This window comes from Heloderma suspectum, chromosome 2, assembly GCF_057233095.1.
Source record: "Heloderma suspectum isolate Gila_16-S chromosome 2, 16-S_ref, whole genome shotgun sequence".
In the NCBI taxonomy this organism is placed as follows: domain Eukaryota; kingdom Metazoa; phylum Chordata; class Lepidosauria; order Squamata; family Helodermatidae; genus Heloderma; species Heloderma suspectum.
Genome location: NC_139459.1, coordinates 2146879 through 2167932, shown reverse-complemented (window position 1 = coordinate 2167932; position 21054 = coordinate 2146879). Strand labels below are relative to the sequence as shown.

The window sequence follows — 21054 nt, the reverse complement described above, 5'->3', positions numbered from 1 at the left end:
CGCCGAGTCCTCCGTGCAGTCGCCCCCCCGTCTGCTCCGCCACATCGGATCCGGAGGGCGGCCCCGCGCCCCCGGCCGGCCCCCAGCGCCCATCCCGCCCCCGACTCGCCCGAACGGCCAGCGCTCCTTGCCCGCGCGCGCCCCTCGCCTCCCCAAGCAGCTGGGAGCCCCTTGCGGAAGCCTTTCGCGCCCGCCAGAAGGATCGGCCCTGCTCGAGTCCCCGGGAGCCGCCGCCGCCCCTGGGCACAACACTGGGCTGGACGGACAGGGCCCTCCGAGCGCCCGCGCGGCCCGGCAGCGAGTCAGCCGCGGCACGCGCGCCGGCGCGAGGCTCCGCGGCGGGCCCCGAGCCCTGCGGGGGGCCCGAGCGACGCCTCGCCCTGGCTCCGGGCCCCCGCCAGCCCGAGCGACGGAGCGCGCGCGGCCGGGGCAGCGGGCCCGTTCCGCCTCCGGAGCGCGCGCGGCGCACGAGGGGGCCGCCCGCGCCTGCCGCGCGCTCCGCCGCCCGCCCGGCCCCTCCGTCCGGGAGGGCGCCCGCGGGCGCGGCTCCCGGCGCCTGCGGGGGTGCAGCGCCGGAGCGGCCGCAGAGGGCGCGCGGGGCCGGCGCAGCCGCCGGGGGCCCGCGAGGGCAGGGCGCGTGGCGCCGGCCCGCCTCCTCCAGGCAAGGCGGGGGCCCGTCGGGCCGCGCAGAGGCACCCGGGCGGGGAGGGCGCGGGCGGCCCCGCGCAGCGGCGGGGAGGAGCTCCTCGGGAGGCCGCTGGGCCCCGATGCCGCCGCCGCCGCCGCGTGATGTCAGAGCGGGCGGGGAGCGGCCCGACCTCCTCGGAAGAGCGTGCTGCAGCGGGGTGCTCGTCTCGCTTGGCAGGGGCGATTCTAGACGGGGGGGCTGGTTCCGCGGCAGAGCCCCGGCTTGGCATGCAGACGGTTCCAGGTTCCATCCCGGATTGAACCTGGAACCTGCCCGGAGCCCTGGGGAGCCGCTGTTCCCAGCCTGCGTGGGGACCGCTGGGCCAGTTGGGCCAAGGGTCTGATGCAGCATAAGGCAGCTTCCTAGGTTCCTATGTCGGAATCTCACGTTGCTAGATCTCAGCAAGCAGGGTTATTTCCCTTTTCCCTGCCCTACTTCCTTCGCTATTCCACAGAGGCTGACGTTCACGGAGGGTCCACGGCCGCCTAGCAGAGCACGCTTTGCAAGCAGATGGCCCCGGGCTCCATCTCTGGTGCCACCAGTTTTTTCAAAGGGGGCAAGGGGCAAGTGATCTCCCTGAGATCAGGGAGAGCCCCTGCCATGCAGAGCGGAGCAGACCGGCCGAGGGGGTCCAAGGCTCTGCTCGCATCCGCTGGCTTCTGACGCTCTCTCTCGCTACCAGTGAGAACGGTGTGGTGTAGTGGTTAGAGCAGGGATGGGGAACGTCTGCCTGCAAGGCCCCCAGTCCGGCCTGCAGCGCTTTCCCTGGCCCCTCCCGTCCGCTGCTTTCAATCCACATCGCAGTGCACCGGAGGGAGCGGGCTAGAACTCTGCCCCGCAGGCCACAGTGGGGATTAAAATGGGCCCTTCTCCGCTCCACAGCTGAGCGGTGCAGAGCACCTGAGGAGCGCAGAGGGCCTGGCTGTCATCCCCACGGCAGCGCGCTGCAGGGAGGGGGCTGAAACCCGGCCAGCTGAGGGGGCGGGCCGAGAAAGGGGGCGTGTGAGAGAGTGCGGGTGGCCCTGGCCACTCTCAGCTCTGGCCTTGCTCGCTGCTGGCATGCACCTCTGTGCGAGTGGCAATCTGCCCCCGGGTTAAAATGGTGGTCTAGGACAGGGTTCCAAGCCCCATTCAGCCACGAAGCTCACTGGGTGACCTTGGGCCAGCCCCCATCTCTCAGCCTAATCTCCCTCACAGGGCTGTTGTGAGGACCAAATGGAGAGCGGGAGAAGACTGTTCATGTCCTGGGAGGAAGAGTGCGATGCAAGTGACATTAAGGATTATTGATGTCTATTTGTTGTGACCCCAGCTTTCCTCTAAGACGGGGGTGTAGCCCACGAAGAATTACTGGTTTATAGCGAAGATCAGCAAATGTGAAATACAGGAGTGGGTGCCCTTCGTCCCCCTTCCTGCCCGCCCTCTCTCTACCTGCCTGCCCGAGAGGACGGGAGAAAGAAAAATTCCGTAGATGAGGAAGCCTAGGCAAGGCTGGCCCCAGGCGTTTCGCTGCCCCAGGCAAAGGGAAACTCCCCCAGCCCCACCCGCCAGTGACTCTTACTGGCAGCAGGACAGCATCCTCCACTGGGCTCAGGCCAGCAGGCTCGCCTGGGGGGGCCGGGCGCGTTGCAGGGCGCGCACGGACAGCTCTCCCGGCACCTTGCTGCCGTTCCCTGCCTCCCCCCGCCCCGCATTTGCAGCCACCAAACTCCCCCTGATGGCAGGACTGGCCCTGGGTATTGGATAAAATATTCTAGAAGTTATATGTTGGTTAGCAGAAAAGAAGGAGGGAGGCAAAAATACTGTTTTGGTTGGCTATGAACATTAAGGTTAAAATCCTCTGCAGGTTTAGACAGAAAAAAAGTCCTACAACTCCCAGCACTCCACAACCAGCAGTGGCCGATGGGGAATGTTGGGAGTTGTAGGACTTTTTTTTCTGTCTACACATGCGTAGGATTGCACCCTAAGTTTGTTAACTAAGAAGTACTTGAGCACACTCCGGGAGAGAGCCCAGGACAGGACCATGGGGTCATGAAGAGTCCGACAGACTGAACGACTGAACAACAAGTGCCTGAGTTTGCATTTTCCTTTTTGTGTTGAGCCATTAGATTGTTAGCCTGAGGGCATGAATTGTCTTACTGCTGATCTTTCAAAGCTACTCTGAGAGCCTTTGGGGGCTGAAGAGTAGGATAGAAATGCTTTAAAGAATAAAGGTGCAATCCTATGCATGTTTAGATAGAAACAAGTCCTACAACTCCCAGCATTCCCCAGCTAACTTGGCCAGGGAATGCTGGGAGTTGTAAGACTTGTTTCTGTCTAAACATGCATAGGATAGCGCCGTAAATAAAAAATAAATATAGAACTTCAATATATTTTAGCTTATTTTCTGAGATGGTATTGGGCGGTGGGGTTATGAGAGTAGTTGCATTGTAGGAGGGAGGTTGAGTTTGTCGCGTGAATGCATGCGTGTGCAAGTGCATGTCTGTCTTTTCCTTTAGGGGGAAAACCAACATAGGCCATTAGCTACTGTAAGTTAAGAGGTTGGGGGTTTGTTTATTTTGCTTTGATTACTTACTTGGCTTGATTGACTTTGTGCAGAATGGTATAAAATTGTTGTTTAAAAGGAGAATTAAAGACAGCGTTGCTTATCCAGCATGGCTTGAACAAATTCAATTCCCACGTTGTTCAGTTCCCACAAATTCAATTCCCATGTTGTCATTCTCAGTGTTAACATATTTCACTGCAACAACCATGTTACCTTTGTATACTTGAGGGTGACAGAAAGAAATTCCTCAAGTGGGGCCAGTGGGCAGGTAAGACCAGCAGTTGGCCTCTATTGTCCCTCCCGGAGGGCGAGGTGACATAGGGGGCTGTGTGGACATCTCAGCAAGCCAATGGCATTTCCAGTTCCGCAGCATTTCCCTTGCCCCCTTTTTGCTGCTCCGCTCACTGGTGACCACTGGGATTGGCAGATCAGCTTGCGGGGGTCAAAGTCCGCTTTCCGCCCAGTGTAGCAGCTGTGAGATCACAGCTTCCTTTTTGCTCAACAGGAGGAAACAAGGCCAGTGTGCATGACTGTGCTGGGAAGTCCCAAAGGGATGCTTCACGATTAAAAAGCACAGATCAGGAAGGCTGCTGGATGCCTTTCATCTAGGGAAATGCCACATTTTCTTGAAAATCAGCTTGGCCAAGCAGAGCACAGCGGAGGATATCAGATAGCCCAGAACCAAAGTGGCCTTTGGTCCCTCCAAGGTGCTTTACTCCTTCATCCGCTCCTTCAGCCAGCATCACTGACCTGGCACAGCGCCAAATAGAGACTGACTGGCCAACAGGAGGCTGGCCATGTGCCTTCTTCAGACTGGCTCTTTTTCTGATGAAACGTAGGTCCTGGAAGCTCAACAGTCCTGGGCAGATGAAGTGATCTGGAGATCTTGAAAGCTAGTATATTTTTCTTTGAGAATTTTAAGTGGGAATATTCCTGTACATGCTCAGTAAAGGAGCGAGGTAGGGAGTGGCCACCATTTTAGGGGGTTAGCAAAATGCAGTGTGAAAGAAGCTCGCTTTCTCCTGTCTGCAAGACCCTGAACCCTTGAGACAGGGTTGTTTACAAAGTTGTTCCTGTGTTGCGGGATCTTGATCCATTTTGAGAAGGTTGCTGCAGAGCTGGAGTGAACTGAGTACAGGCTGTTTTCTTTCTCAGCAGAAAAATCAAGCTTTAGAGAGAAGTTTTATTTATATTTTTGTTGTGGACTCAAGCTAAAAGGGCTTCATCACATTGAGCTTTTATCCAGAGATTGCTCCTTCACTGAACTTTGCGGGCTCTTTACATGATGCCATGACCCTGCTGCACTAAATGCGCTTTGTTCCATTTTTAAATAGATTGCAGATAATGAGCTATCAAATTACCCCCCCCCTTGTGGTCCGCTTCAGTTTCCTCCGTGAAAAGACTTTAAGCGCGGCAAGAAGAGAAACGAGATCACTGAAAGAGAATGGAAGACTCCGAATCAGGAAGAAGGGGTGGGGGTGGGGCGGAAGGAAGGAAGGAAGGAAGGAAGGAAGGAAGGAAGCATGCGTAAAGGGAGTCAGTGGTGATCCTGCATTTAAAACGGAAGCAGAAAGCCCGTTTTAAAAGCAGGATTTTAGGCTGGTGTAGAAATGGCCAAAGAGAACTTTGGAAGGGCTGTGCTCTGTTTTTAATTAAGAAATTAAAATGATATATGTTAATGGTCCCTGTACAAGGCCTTTGCTGTGCGTCACTTTAGAGACCCTGAAGAAAAGTGTTACACTTGCACATTATTTGTGATCTTTTGGTTGGCCTAATAAAGGTATTATGCTAATATGAGTTTTGGAATCTTTCAGACCTGGCATTTCGCAAAGAGCAGAACCAAACATCCATCACCAGTTTAGACCAGGAATTTGGCACTTGGTCCTTCTCTGCATGGGAATTTTCTGGCTGGGTTGAGGATCTGAGTGGACTGATCCCCGTGGTTGGTTTTATCTGCTGCGTCCATCTTCCCTTTTTATTGGTGTGGGAGCTGTTGTTTTAGAATTAGCTTTGTTTTACATTGGAAGGGTAGGGTATGAATGCTCTCAAATAAATAAAATACATTTTAAAAGAAACCAGGGATTTGAGAGAACTGCCTGAAGGCGGTCCACAAATAGGACTCATCTCTGCACAATTGCCCTGTTATGACAACGTTGTGTCGCTGTGGAGATCACTGCCAAGACCTGGCTGACGTCACCAGGCCAATGAATTTTTATCTGTTGTTCTCCCTGCTCTTGTGGAGCTCAGCCGGTGCCCTGTTGCTAGGCAATGGCCAAGCAATGCCAGCCCCTTTTCCCACCAGGCAGTTGCTGTAGCAGCACCTTGCAAGCTGCAGGCCAACCCAGCGCCAGAAGCCCTTGTGCGCCAAATCGAAGGGGCGATTCACTCCGAAGCGCTGCAGGAGTCCTACCGGCCGCCATCCCAGAATACAGGCGCCCCCTCGGGGGCTTTGCTGTTAGGCCCATTCCGGGGGAATTTAAAGATACTTCACAGGGACAAGGAGCTCCTTTAGCTGGACAAACATATTATGACCAGCACGAGATTATGGCTACCCCCTAGCCATGCCAGGCTACCCCTGGCATGTGCAAATGCCACCCAGTGGAGCACACACAGCAGTCAACTCACCTAAGACTGCTCCTGCAAATGCGTCCGCAGGAAAGCGGCCTCAGTCACGTCCTTAGTGGGGCTCCTTCATGCAGAAATGGCAGGATAATTCAGTGGGCGGCGTTCTCACCAAGGTTATTTGTACAGGCTGAATTAGTCTGGGCACAGAGATCAGGCCCCAAGGAGGGCAAAGGCCTCTGTGGTCTCCAAGCCATAGCAAAGGCCCAGCCAGCCAGGTAGGCGAGCACCAGCAGGGATGAACACAGGACGGGACAGCAGCAGAAGGTAGAGAGACCGCAGGAGCAAGAGCCACACACACCAAATTAACCTGTTGTCCTGGCAAGGCCAGAAAGTGACCTGGAAATATTTATAGGCAACCAGGGGTCAGAAGGAGCCTATTTGTTTATTTACTTCATTTATAAGCCACCCTGTAAGAAAAAGTTCTCTGGGCCGCTTGCAATATAAATCAAAACAATTAAAAATTAATTGACAGTAAAATAAAAAGGAGCAGCAAAAAATAACAGAGCCTAAACACAAAGATCAGAAAATAAAACAATAAGGCTGAAACAGAGTTAAAAGCTAGAGCAGACTTAAAAGTCCTGGGAAAATACAGTGTTTGCCTGGTGTCAAAAACTATTTAGGCACCAGGTGAGCCCCCCTGGGGATGACATCCCACAACAGAGGTGCCACCACCGAAAAGGCCAATACTCCCAGTAGCCTCCTGCTAGGAGTATCTGGAGAAGGGCCTCTGAAGAGGATCTCAAGGTGTGGGTAGGTACATATGAGGAGAGCATTCTTCAGGTACCCTGACTGGAAGCCATGAAGGTAAGACCAGCACTTTGAATTGGGCTGGAAGCCAGACAGAATGATGACAGAATACTAGCACAATAGGTTTGTGATGGCTTGTCCCAGTTCACCATCTCACAACCATGTGCTGAACAAATGGAAGTTTCCAGGTCGTTCTCAATGGCAGCTCCACCCAGACTACGCCGCCATAATCAACAGGATGTTAGCAGGGTCTGGTTCACTGAAGGAAGCCCATCCTGGTTTCATTCCACGATTTTCCTGATGTTCAGCTGGAATCTGGCTTCCTATCACTTGAGCCCAGTATTCTGTGTCCTGCATTCTGGGATGATCGAAAAGAGATCCTGGCCTTCCTGTTTGTGACAACCTTTGAAGTACTTGAAGAGCGCTATCCTATCTCCCCCTTCATGGATCACTGCCTTGTTGTGGCGAAGGGGCTTGCATAACTCAGTGAAGCCATAAGCTATGCCATGCAGGGCCACCCAAGACGGACAGGTCATGGCGGAGAGTTCTGACAAAAGGTGGTCCACTGGAGAAGGAAATGGCAACCCACTCCAGTATTCTTGCCAAGAAAACCCCATGGAACATATCACAAGGCTAAAACAGATGACGCGGAAGATGAGTCCCTCAGGTCGGAAGGTGTCCAATACACTACTGGGGAAGAGCAGAGGGAATTTCCAAGTAGCGCCAGAAAGAGTGAAGCGGCTGGGCCAAAGCTGAAAGGACACTCAGCTGTGGATGTGTCTGGTGGTGAAAAGAAAATCCGATGCTATAAAGAACAATACTGTTTAGGAACCTGGAATCTCAGATCAATGAATCAAGGTAAGCTGGAGGTGGTCAAATATGAGATGGCAAGATTGAACATCGACATCTTGGGAATCAGCAAACTAAAATGGACAAGCATGGGCGAATTTAATTCAGGTGACCATCATATCTACTACTGTGGGCAAGAATCCCTTAGAAGAAATGGAATAGCACTCATAGTCAACAAAAGGGTGGGAAAAGCAGTACTGGGGTACAATCTCAAAAACGATAGAATGATCTCAGTACGAATCCAAGGCAAACCATTCAACATCACAGTAATTCAAGTTTATGCCCCAACCACTGAGGCCGAAGAAGCTGAGGTTGATCGGTTCTATGAAGACCTACAACACCTTGTAGAACTAACACCAAAAAAATATGTCCTCTTCATCATAGGGGTTTGGAATGCTAAAGTAGGAAGTCAAGAAATCACCGGGATAACAGGCAAGCATGGCCTTGGTGTGCAAAATGAAGCAGGACAAAGGCTAATAGAGTTTTTCCAAGAGAACACGCTGATCATAGCAAACACTCTTTTCCAATAGCACAAGAGGCGACTCTACACATGGACATCACCAGATGTTCAATATCGAAATCAGATTGATTATGTCCTTTGCAGCCAAAGATGGAGATGCTCTATACAGTAAGTAAAAACAAGACCCGGAGCTGACTGTGGCTCAGATCATGAGCTGCTTCTTGCAAAATTTCGGCTGAAATTGAAGAACGTAGGGAAAACCACTAAACCATTCAGGTATGACCTAAATCATATCCCTTATGAATAGACAGTGGAGGTGAGGAATAGATTTGAGGGATTAGACCTGATAGACAGAGTGCCTGAGGAACTATGGACGGAGGTCCGTAACATTGTTCAGGAGGCAGCAACGAAATCCATTCCAAAGAAAAAGAAATGCAAGAAAGCCAAGTGGCTGTCTGATGAGGCTTTACAAGTAGCTAAGGAAAGAAGGGAAGCAAAAAGCAAGGGAGAAAGGAGAAGATATATCCAAATGAATGCAGAGTTCCAGAGAATAGCAAGGAGAGACAAGAAGGCCTTCTTAAATGAACAATGCAAAGAAATCGAGGAAAACAACAGAGTGGGAAAAACTAGAGATCTCTTCAAGAAAATCGGAGATCTCAAGGGAACGTTTTGTGCAAAGACGGGCATGATAAAGGACAAAGAAGGCAGGGACCTAACAGAAGCAGATGAGATTAAGAAGAGGTGGAAAGAATACACAGAAGAACTATACAGGAAAGAGCTGAATGTCCCTGATAGCCATGATAGTGCGGTCACTGAACTTGAGCCGGACATCCTAGAGAGTGAAGTCAAGTGGGCCTTAGGAAGCATTAGTAACAACAAAGCTAGTGGAGATGACAGTAATCCAGCTGAGCTATTTCAAATCCTAAAAGATGATGATGTTAAAGTGCTGCACTCAATATGCCAACAAATTTGGAACGCTCAACAGTGGCCACAAGACTGGAAAAGGTCAGTTTACATTCCAATTCCAAAGAAGGGCAACGCCAAAGAGTGTTCAAACTACCATACAAAGAGTGTTCATACTACCATACCATTTCAACTACCATGAAATTGCGCTCATTTCACATGCCAGCAAGGTGATGCTCAAAATCCTACAAGCTACGCTTCAGCAGTATGCGAATTGAGAGCTTCCGGAAGTACAAGCGGGGTTTCAAAGAGGCAGGGGAACTAGAGATCAAATTGCCAACATTCGCTGGATCATGGAGAAAGCAAGAGAATTCCAGAAAAAAATCTATTTCTGCTTCATTGACTACGCTAAAGCCTTTGTGTGGATCACAACAAACTGTGGCAAATTCTTCAAGAGATGGGAGTACCAGACCACCTTACCTGTCTCCTGAGAAACCTGTACGAGGGTCAAGAAGCAACAGTCAGAACCAGACATGGAACAACTGATTGGTTCAAAATTGGGAAAGGAGTACGACAAGGCTGCATATTGCCACCCGGCTTATTTAACTTATACGCAGAGTACATCATGAGAAATGCCGGGTTGGATGAATCACAGGTCGGAATTAAGATTGCCGGGAGAATTCTCAACAACCTCAGATACGCAGACGATACCACCCTAATGGCAGAAAGCGAAGAGGATCTAAAGAGCCTCTTGTTGAGGGTGAAAGTGGAGAGTGCAAAAGCTGGTTTGAAACTCAACATTAAAAAAACTAAGATCATGGCATCTGTCCCTATCACTTCCTGGCATACAGAAGGGGAAGAAATGGAAGCAGTGACAGATTTTACTTTCTTGGGCTCCAAGATCACCGCAGACGGTGACTGTAGCCATGAAATTAAAAGACGCTTGCTCCTTGGGAGGAAAGCTATGGCAAGCCTAGACAGCATAGTAAGAAGCAGAGACATCACCTTGCCGACAAAGGTCTGTCTAATCAAAGCTATGGTTTTCCCAGTAGTAATGTATGGCTGTGAGAGCTGGACTATAAGGAAGGCTGAGCGCCAAAGAATTGATGCTTTCGAACTGTGGTGCTGGAGAAGACTCTTACACGAGTCCCCTGGACTGCAAGGAGGTCAAATCAGTCCATCCTAAAGGAAATCAACCCTGACTGCTCACTGGAAGGACAGATACTGAAGCTGAAGCTCAAATATTTTGGCCACCTAATGCGAAGAGAAAACTCCCTGGAAAAGACCCTACTGGGAAAGACTGAAGGCAAAAGGAGAAGGGGACGGCAGAGGATGAGATGGCTAGATAGCATCACGGATGCAATGAATATGAACTTGAGCACGCTCCGGGAGAGAGCGCAGGACAGGAAGGCCTGGCGTGCTATGGTCCATGGGGTCACGAAGAGTCGGACACGACTGAATGACTGAACAACAACAATCCTATCTCCCCTCAGTCTTCTCTTCGCAAGGCTAAACATGCCCAGTTCTTTCAGTCTCTCTTCATAGGGCTTTGTTTCCAGGCCCCAGATCATCTTTGTTACCCTCCTCTGAACCCTCTCCAGCTTGTCTGCATTCTTCTTCAAGTGTGGTGCCCAGAACTGGACACAGTACTCCAGATGAGGCCTAACCAGTGCCGAGTAGAGGGGAACTAGTACTTCACGTCATTTGGAAACTATGCTTCCATTAATGCAGCCCAAAATAGCATTTGCCTTTTTTGCAGCCACATCACGCTGTTGGCTCATATTCAGCTTGTGATCGACAACAATTCCAAGATCCTTCTCGTTTGTAGTGTGGTTGAGCCACGTATCCCCCATCTTATAACTGTGCATTTGGTTTCTTTTTCCTAGGTGCAGAACTTGGCATTTATGCACCTGGAGGAGGGCCTTAGAGGATAAGCATAATGTATGGGTTGATTCATGCTGGGAGAGGCACTCCGTCAGGTATTCTGGCACTGAGGCAGGTATGGCTTTTTAAGTCAAATCAGCACTTATTTATTACCTTTACAGTCAGGGCCAGAAATATTGGAACAAGGATAACTGTTTTGGCAGTTGGCCTCTGTACACCACCACATTGAAGTTGAAAGGATGTAGCAGCCATATCGGGGGTCAGACTAAGTAGCCTCATGCAGTCTCATGCTTCATGTTCTTGCTAAGCTCTTTCTCCTTTGAATATATTGTTGTAAGCTGACGAGACACAGGAATTCCTTATCTTGTCAAAGGTCATACAATTGTATATCTTGTTCTCTGCTGTTCTCTTCTGTTCTCTCCTTATCATGGCTACTCTATAACCCAGTTCTTGTATTATAAACAATAGTGCTAGGAGAAGAAATGTTGAGGACTGCAACCCCACGGGGGAGGGAGAGGAGGAGCCGTTTCATATGTGTCACAATGTCTATAAAACCAATGTGCTAATGTATTTCGGGGCTTCTGGCTCTTTGGAAATGATTCCAGCCTTAAGCCCGCGCGTTAAATAAAGAATCTCTTTTTCCTTCACTCCGTGGTCTCTCTGACTCTGGGTTCTGCAACATAAATGGTGCCGTGACTCGGATGTGGCAGGCTCTGAGCCAGACAGGTGGCAGTTGCCTGCTCTTGATCGCCGCACCGGGAAGATGAGCTCGGCGCATGCCTCCCTCTCTTGGCGCCACCGACCTTTTTGTCGAGTGAATGGGAGAAAGCCTGCACCGGGATCGCCCAAACGGCAGCGAGCGGCAAGAGAACCTTGGGAAGCGGAGGAAGGAACTTGAGCCCTGCCTGTATCGCAGCTGCAATTGAGTTGAAACCCACACTGGAAGCCTTCAGGAGAAAGGCAAGTATATGGGAAAAAGAGGGCCCCGCCTTTAGGGAGAAAGGCCACTGGGCAAAAAAAAGAGGGCCCCGCCTCATGAAGAAGGTCAGTGTTGGTGGTATACGTATACAAAAGAACCTACTCCTTGCGGGTAGAAGGGGGGCCTGATCACACCCCCGAGTGGGCGCCAGTACCCAGCACGCCAGTACTCAGTAGGAAGCTGGGGAAGCCGCTTTCTGCTCTGGTAAAAAGTGGGAAAAGTGGGTGGCAGGGACATATGGATGCAGTGGAGAGATTGATGATTGTGTGAGTGGCTACTGCGGTTTCTGACGCATACCGTTGACCGTCCGGGTGCCCAGGCCAGTAGCAAAGTGCGTGGTGTGTAAAATCCTCTTGTGTCGGCCAGTGAGACCCCTTCCTCACTGACCAATTCCCATTCCCAAATTGTGTCTGTCTTCAATTTAGGAGGGAGGCTATGGGTGGTGGGGGAAGCAAACCTTGCACCCCCTTGAGATGTATGTCAAACAAAGAAGGAAAAAGGTTTTTTAAAAAAGATTCAGAATAGAGAGAGAAAACAGCAAAAAGCTCAAGGTCGAGCTGAGAGAAAAAAAACAAGATCTGAGGCTGTTAATTAAAAAAAATGTTGCAGGACAGTCTGGCTTTTAACGAAGCGTGGGAGCGTGAGAGTGTAAGGCCGAAGAAGTAGCTGTTAGCCTAGCGCGCCGAGGGGGGGGGGCAGGAAAATTGCCCACAACGTTCTGAGTTGTGCAACATCATCACCTCGCCTAATTGAGATGAAATCCCTAAGAAATGGAAACTGAAAATGAAGACCCAGAAGGTGAAGGCAAAATAGAAAATAAAGGTGAAGAATCAGCCCCCAGAGCACAGGCTAGACCCCTCTTCGAGTGAAAAGTGTGCCATAAGACTGTCCCAAAGCAGAATGAAGCGGAAAGACCACATTGAAGATCTCTGTCACAGTAACAGTGTTTAGCTTTGAGCTGTGTTAGAATTGCACAGAGCCTATAGCTACTGACCATCGGCTATATGATTTCTGAAGAGCGTAACCATTACGCTTTTGCCGTGGGATTCCCTGCAATGAAGAAATCTCACTGATTCGAGTGTCCAGTGTTACACTGCCTGAGTGTGTGTGCTGAAGAGACCGAGAAACCAGACAGCATGTTCCTGGCCAAGCCAAAATCACGCTACTGCCATGCTCCTGGAAGCTGCAATAAACTGTGTAAGCTGGGAGACCCAACCTGATTGAGAAGAAAAGAAGATATTGGAGCAACTGTCTTGAAAAACAGTGAGATCTGTGTAGCTGGCTGGCTGACGCTGTCAGTGATGTTACAACTTTAAATTAAGACTGTTTTCCTGTTTGAGACCCCAGCGAAGAAAGCTGACCCGAGTTATTTGTTGCCCGTGCCAAAGCAAGAATTTGGCTGCCCTGTACCTCATCCTGTCCTGTTTTAAGCTTGGGATTTACAAATACAAACAAACTGAGAAGCTTGCCTTTGAAGTCCTGCAAATCACCCCACCGCCTCCCCGAAGATTAATGGCTGCCTGAAAAATGCAAGTATAAGGCGATGCCCATCACCCCCCAGCGTCCTGAGTTTCGGCACTCAGTGTTTCAGTGCTTTCGTGTACCAGGTTAAAAGAAAAAAAAAGAGTAAGTTTTTAAAATGTCTGTGAGAGAACCTGACAGAAGTAAAATAAAATTTACAGAGGAGTTGCCCAAGTTAAAGTGTCACGGAGCTGAGCTGAGCCGCTCTGTTTAGACAGAGGCCTTGCTAAAAAGTTAAAGGCCCTTGTCTGTCAGAAGGGGTGTAGGGCCACACTTTCCCTTTTTAAACTGATGCAAAAGTGGAGAGCCTTTGCTGGAAACATCGCATCTTCATTGCCCAGAGCCTTCTCTGTTTGCCTCCATCATCGTCTGGGCTTTTTAGAGACACTCTGCACATGGACTAAAATTGTAAATTGTCAAAGACTTGCCATGGACAGTGCTGTGAAGCTTTTGATAAACTTGAACTCTCATCGCTGTGGACCGTGTGTCTATGTTTGTAGTCAGCTCAGTGTACAGCAGGCTGAGTTTGATCTATAACTTTTAGATTTCCTTCTGCCAGAACTCATGCAGCATAGAGTTGCCGATGCAAAAATGGTGACCTAGAACTCTTTGTGTGTGTGGGTATGCCCGTCCCTTGATTTTAATGGGCCCTGAGCATGCCAGAAAAGCAGTATAATTGCTGGATCTGCTCCATCATGCCTTACCATGCAAAAAGTGTTTTCCATTCATTGTGTTAAATTGCAGAAAAAGTTTGTTGTGTATATTTTATGATTTCTTAGATATCATAAAATATATGTGATATTTGCAGATTAGTGTTAGTTGCAACTCCAAATGATACTAAGTGTGGTTCCCGATAGATGACAAAAAAAGAAAGACAAAAGCAAGTAAAAAAGAAGGAAATAGAGAAAGTAGCAGACAGAGAAGAGAGAAAAAAAGAAGAAAGAAAAGGCAAGAGGCAAAGAAAAAACATTTGTAAAAAAAAAGCGTGGCCATAGTTGCCCCCAGGGTAAATTAAAAGCAGCTGATTGTGCCTGGAGCTTATTACCTGGGGTAAAGTAGCCACAATAATGTAATAGTTCTTTAAAATGAAGAAAATGTAACTAGAAGGAGAAGAAGAGCCTATCCCAAATGTGTGTCACTGGGACTAGTGTAAGGCAGAAAGGTTTAAGTAAGTGAGTTTAACTTGAAAAAGACAAAGAAAGAGACAAGGCTGGTGCATGGATCAGAAAGTTTTATATAAAAAGTTTGAAACATGATCTGCAATACAGGCAGATCAGCAAAGAAAAAGAAAGCAAAAGAAAGAGAAAAAAATTGTCTTCCCATACTAATGAATAAAAGTGTTATCAAGCACTTTGGGAAGCGAAGTTGTTTACAGGAAGCTGTGCCTGAGAACCAAACACTTCTAGCCTATGCTGAAAATGCTTGCTAGTGTTGTGCTGCCTCATGGGTAACATGTATGGTATAAAACCCATTTAGCCCAATAGCTCGTGGTTCAGAGAAGCTGTCTGATCCAACCATTAAGTACGCCTGTGTGCTGTAAGTTACCCAATAAAGTCTCCTTGTAAGTAACCCCCCCCCCCCCGCTGAAATCCCAAAACACAAGTGAGGCTAGAGTGCCTCACCCAGTATCAAACCCTGCTGTTAGAAGCCATGAAAGCAGGTATGAAGAAGTCAATTAATATGACCAAAGTGTCTAAAGTGCTGCAAGGTGCCACCGAGGCCCCAGAGCGTACTTAGAGCATCTTTCAGATGCCTATCGCCAGTATACCCCCCTCAACCCAGAGGCCCAAAAAGACGTGGACAAAAGAAGAAAAGAAGAAGACCCGGCAGAGGCAAAAGATTCTTAAAAAAGAACCAGTGTGCCCAGTGTGGACAAGATGGACATTAGTGGCATGAATGCCCAAATAAAATAAATCAAATACACAAAGGAGAAAACCAAAGGGGCCAGAATGGGCGAAGAGGGAGACAGCTTGAGAAGGGCCGTGACATTGACTGTGAGGGGCCGTGACACTGACTTCATAATTGACACTGGAGCAGCATCAAAAGCAAGCAAACGTTAGCCTTAAACAAGAAGTCCAAACACTGAGCAAAATTCTTCAAGCCCAGCCTCGCTTTGTCTTAGAAAATAAGCCCCCAATTCCCATCACAGAAGTTCATCCTTTCCAACCAAGAGTTAAAGTATGAGTTAAAGAGGGAAAAATAACCCTTTGACTCCCAGATGGAAAAGACTGAAAACTGTCATACTTTCCACCCCCGCAGCTATGAAAGCAGCTAGAATTAAACCCTGGATACATTGGACACGAGTCAAGAGAGCGAGAGGGGGAAAGTAGACTGTAAACAGAAATCCTGAAAATCCTTTAAAAATCATTCTGAAAAAGCAGTAAGAAGACTCAGGCTAGACCTTACTGTGAACACACCAGGAGACTGTCCCCCTGCGTACGGTCAGACCTGCAACTGGAGAATTGAAGAAGGAGACTAGACCCTACTGCAGCTTGCCAGGTGAATAGCTGCCCGGCGTACGGTCAGATCCCAAAGAAGATCAAACATGCGTGTTGTAGTGTTAGTAGTGTTGCATTGTGTCTCCTTAATAAGGTGCAAAAAGGGGGGTCTGCCCATGGAAGAAGAAGTTTGTCCCAGCGATTTGCTGATAATTACTGGCTTCACCTGGCTAACATCACGAAAGTAAAACATTTTTGTTTGCCAAGAGGTATACCTGCAAACAGGCTTATTAGCTCTTGCCTAATACCTGTCTGTAGACATCCTGGGAAAATTCAAAAAGATACCATGTTAAGAGTTTATGGTGTAAGTTTAACTTATTCCCAAAATGCTAATTGGGGCGTGGTTGCAAAGATCCTACCCCCTACAGAGTTCACTCTACGCACCCCCATCTTTGCTGAAACAAATGCTATGTGTGCATGAATACTTAATTGTCAAAAAATTTTCCAGAAAATATAAAGCTATCCCTGCCCCCCCCTTCCACTGTAATAAAATTCAAAACATATCTTTTAATGATGCCCACATACTTTTGCCTCATAAATGGTTTTAGACATGTAGTTCCCGCACTTGGTCATTCATTCCTGCCAACTTGTCTAATAACCACCCATGTTGCCTCAGCCGCCTGGTGCCATTTCTTCCCCGTGGCCCGAGAAAATCCGTCGACAGCAGCCTCGAGCACTCCAACTAACTAAAAATTGTAGTAGTCATGTGCAGTTATATTTTGACTCAGAAAAATTGGCCTTAACAATGTCACTAGTTAGGGTTCCAGGTTTAGCCTTGGCTAATGGTCTAAAGATCAACTGGTTAGCTTGCAGCTTAGCCAAAAGCATAAATGCCACCTCACAAGCATTGTCATTGTTAAATAAAGAGTTGCGTGATCTAAGAGGTGCAGTTCTAGAAAATAGAGCTGGTATAGATTACCTTCTTCATCATTTAAGTTGTGAGACACACCAAAAGCTCTGTTGTTTTAACTTAACTAATAATGGCAATGCTGTACATGAACAAATCAACAAGCTGCACAATATAGTAGCTAACAAAACAATTAGCTCAATTAGTTAACCCCTTGGCTTCCAGATCTTAGCTGGCTTGAAGCATTGTTCATCCTAATTCTACCAGTGTTGTTCATAAAAGTTCTGTTATGTCTCTGCGTTCCTTGTCTTATGTGCTGTTTAACCAATCTGTTTTATGTCTCAGCTAGTAAAACTGCTGCCCTCTACGCTCTAATAGCCCAACAAGAGGCTAAGTAATATGTATGTCACAAAAAGCTTTGTATAGTTATCAGAAATGCTATAATTGTAATAAAATTATGCATTTAAGGGGGGAATGTAGCAGCCATATCGGGGGTCAGACTAAGTAGCCTCATGCAGTCTCATGCTTCATGTTCTTGCTGAGCTCTTTCTCCCTTGAATATATTGTTGTAAGCTGACGAGACACAGGAATTCCTTATCTTGTCAAAGGTCATACAATTGTATATCTTGTTCTCTGCTGTTCTCTTCTGTTCTCTCCTTATCATGGCTACCCTATAACCCAGTTCTTGTATTATAAACAATAGTGCTAGGAGAAGAAATGTTGAGGACTGCAACCCCACGCGGGAGGGAGAGGAGGAGCCGTTTCATATGTGTCACAATGTCTATAAAACCAATGTGCTAATGTATTTCGGGGCTTCGGGCTCTTTGGAAATGATTCCAGCCTTAAGCCCGCGCGTTAAATAAAGAATCTCTTTTTCCTTCACTCCGTGGTCTCTCTGACTCTGGGTTCTGCAACAAGGAAACACACCCAGATGGGAGCGAAGTCAGGACTTTCAGCTGTAATTCAAGGGGTTTGACAAAAGTGGGGCACTAACCATTCAGGAAGTACAGCCTGTGGCATACATCCCCCCCCCCCATCATTGGTGGCTCATAAGTAATGGAACAAATGGCTGACAAGCAGCTGCATGGCGAGGTGTGGCCTGTTTCCTGGGTACCCCATGACCAATCAAGCAGATAAAGGCCTGGAGGTGGTTCTGAGTGTGACATTTGCATTTGGTAGCTGTTCAGTGGAACTCCCAACATGAGGTCCAAAGAGGTGTCCATGCGAGTGAAGGAGGCCATCATTAGGCCGAGGAAACAACATAAACCCATCAGAGAGATAGCAAAAACAGCGGGAGTGGCCAACAGAACAATCTGGAACATCCTGAAAAAGAAGGAATTAACTGGCAAGCTCAGCAACAGCAAACAGCCTGGAAGACCACGGAAGACAACTAAAGTGGATGACCACAGAATTCTGCTCATGGTGAAGAGGAACCCTTTCACAACAGCTAGCCAGGTCAAGAATGCTCTTGCGGAGGTAGGCATGTCATTGCCAACATCTACAGTCAAGAGACGGCTATATGAATGTAAATACAGAGGCCTCACAACAAGGTGCAAACCACCGGTAACGCTCAAGAACAGACAGGCCAGATGAGCCTTTGCCAGCAAACACCTAAAAAAGCCTGCCCAGTTCTGGAATAAGATTCTTTGGACTGATGAAACCAAGATTAAATTGCACCAGAATGATGGGAAAAGTATGGAGAAAGGAACAGCTCATGATCCAAAGCATACCACATCATCTGTCAAACATGGTGGAGGCAGTGTTATGTCATGGGCATGTATGGCTGCCAATGGAACCGGGTCACTAGTGTTTCTTGATGACCTGACTGCTGATAAACGCAGCAGGATGAATTCTGAAGTGCATAGGGCTATACTTTCTGCTCAGATTCAGCTGAATGCTGCCAAACTGATAGGACGCTGCTTCATATTGCAGATGGATAATGACCCAAAACATACAGCAAAAGCTACCCAAGAGTTTCTGAAGGCTGGGGATGTTCTTCAATGGCCAGGTCAGTCACCTGATCTCAACCCAATAGAGCATGCTTCTCACTTACTGAAGACAAGACTGAAGGCAGAAAGACCCACAAACAAGCAGCAGCTGAAGGCAGCTGCAGTAAAGGCCTGGCAAAGCATCTCGAGGGAGGACACTCAGCATTGGGTCAAGTCCATGGGTTCCAGACTTCAGGCAGTCATTGACTGCAAAGGATTTTCATCCAGGTATTAAAGGCGATCCTTAAGTTTGAAATGATGTTGATTTGTTCCATTACTTATGCGCCACCAACGGTGTGTGTGTGTGTGTGTGTATGCCACTGGCTGTACTTCCTGAATGGTTAGTGCCCCACTTTTGTCAAACCCCCTGAATTACAGCTGAAAGTCCTGACTTCGCTCTCATCTGGGTATGTTTCCTTTCAACTTCAGTGTGGTGGTGTGCAGAGGCCAACTGCCAAAACAGTTACCCTTGTTCCTATATTTCTGGCCCTGACTGTATATCCCGCCTTTTTTCCTCCTTAAGGAACCCAAGGCAGCATATGTAATCCTCCTCCTCCTATTTTATCCTCACAACAACCCTGTGAGGTAGGTTGAGCTGAGAGTCTGTGAGTGGCCCAAATTCACCCAGTGAGCTTCCATGATTGAGTAGAACCTGGATCTCCTGGCTCTCAAGCGCTTTGAATTGAGCTTGGAAACATACAGGCAGCCAGTGCAAGCGGGACAGCATCAGCGTTATACATTTGGAACATCTTGTCTGTTTTCAATCTGGCTGCCACATTTTGCATGAGCTGCGACTTCTGAACTGTCTTCAAGGGCAGCCCCATGAAGACCACATTGCAGTAATCTAACTTGGAAGTTAGCAGAGTATAGGCGATTGAAGCCAGTTTATCCCTGTCCAGATAGGGGTGTAGCTGGCCCACTAACTGAAATTAGTAGAAGGTACTCCGTGCCACTGAGGCCATCTCTGATGAGTAGAGAGGGGTTGCTGAGCAGTGCCAACAGAGATGGCCCATGACTGCCCAGCTGCCAGCTTCATACAGCTGTGACCCAACGCCTGGTGTCTGGGTCACTGCCTTTTCCTTGATTGCTGCGTCTCACCCTCTGAGTTTTGCTTGGCCTTTGGGTGATGGCCATAAGCCAAAGCAAGCCTCAGCCAAACTTACTCTGGGGTCAGTTGGTATGAGCTGGCAGCAACTATGCTCGCCTGCGTAGTTCACACGCACTGGCTGAGGGTTGAGTCATATGTCGTGCATATCATTTTGTTTAAATGGGGCTTTTCCTTATTTGCTTTTCCAGCAAGTGTCAATGCAAAGCAAACTGCAGTAAAAAGGAACAGGTGGCCACACAGATTAAACCCATGCGTAGCTCCAGCCTGCTTGAAGGTAGGCAGTGCTGCTGTGGTTGCTATAACCATCTTACTTGGCAGAAGGATAATAGAATCATAGAATAGATGGTCCTTCCCAGGTGCAGGAGAACCCCGCATTACCTCCATGGGACTTACTTACTGGGGAAGTAAGTTCAGTGGAGTTCAGTGGGGCTTACTCCCAGGTATGTGTGTAACCTTAACCATTGCAACCTTAATATTTTAGCAGTCTTCTTCCCTCCAAGACCAGCCAGGAATGTGCAGAGAAAGCCACCAATGATGATAACAAAACAGCTGGCACTAAAGTCCCCTTGTGGGGGGGGGGGCACCTTGCCAATTAGTTTGGGGCAACACTTTGCATTTGAGAGGCTTACCACTCTTACTAACAGACATCTCTTGTGTGTATCATTTATTACACAGCAGGCTGCACCCAGAGGGATTCCAAAAGTCTTGAAGTTGCAGTTTTGTCCTGGGTGGCAGGCTGGGGCCCACGTGTGTTGCTGGAGAATCTGTTCAGGCATTTTTAGAACACTACCTCCTCAGCTTTCATGTTTATATAGGGCTCCTGCTCTTGAAATCCTGCCTAAAAGTATCTGATTTATTGCAGTCATATATATCCTTCCTTTCAGGGTACAAATCCTTCCAAGGTGTCTTACAAACAACATGATGATTCATTAATAAAATCGTAATAAACATTAAAATACTAACAATTCATAATGTTCCTTCCCACAGAGCAGTCGTGGGGGGGGGGCAGTCAGGAAGTGCATTTAACTTAATTCGGGTAAGGCGTTAATAAGTCAGTTCGGGCTGTCAGGGCTGGCGCCACGCTGGCCCAAGTAAAGCAATGTCACGGAAAGAAAGGGTGCCCCTACGCACGTGCGAAGCGCGCTCCGCTCGCTGCTGAAGAGCCTCAGCCGGGCGCCGCGCAGAGGCGGCCCGCAGGAACGCGGGCCGGGCGGTCCCGTCGCTCCCGGGGGAGGGCCGGCGGCCAGGGAGCCGGGCCCGGCAGCCGCGCTCCGCGGGGGAAGACGCCGGGGCGCGCTCCAAGGGAACGGCGCCCGGGACCCCGGCCGGCCGCCGGCGCGGGCGCCCTCGGGGCGGCAGGGGCGGGGGCCGGCGCCGCCCCCGGCGGCCACTGGCTGCGGGCGCGCCCGGCAGGC

General features: G+C 48.9%; 1 long non-coding RNA gene across 1 annotated transcript in view; it reads left to right on the top strand.

The window, feature by feature from the left end:
• Positions 1-21054, top strand: part of LOC146351847 (uncharacterized) — a 1244848-nt gene that overhangs the window by 581191 nt on the left and 642603 nt on the right. The window lies entirely within an intron of this gene.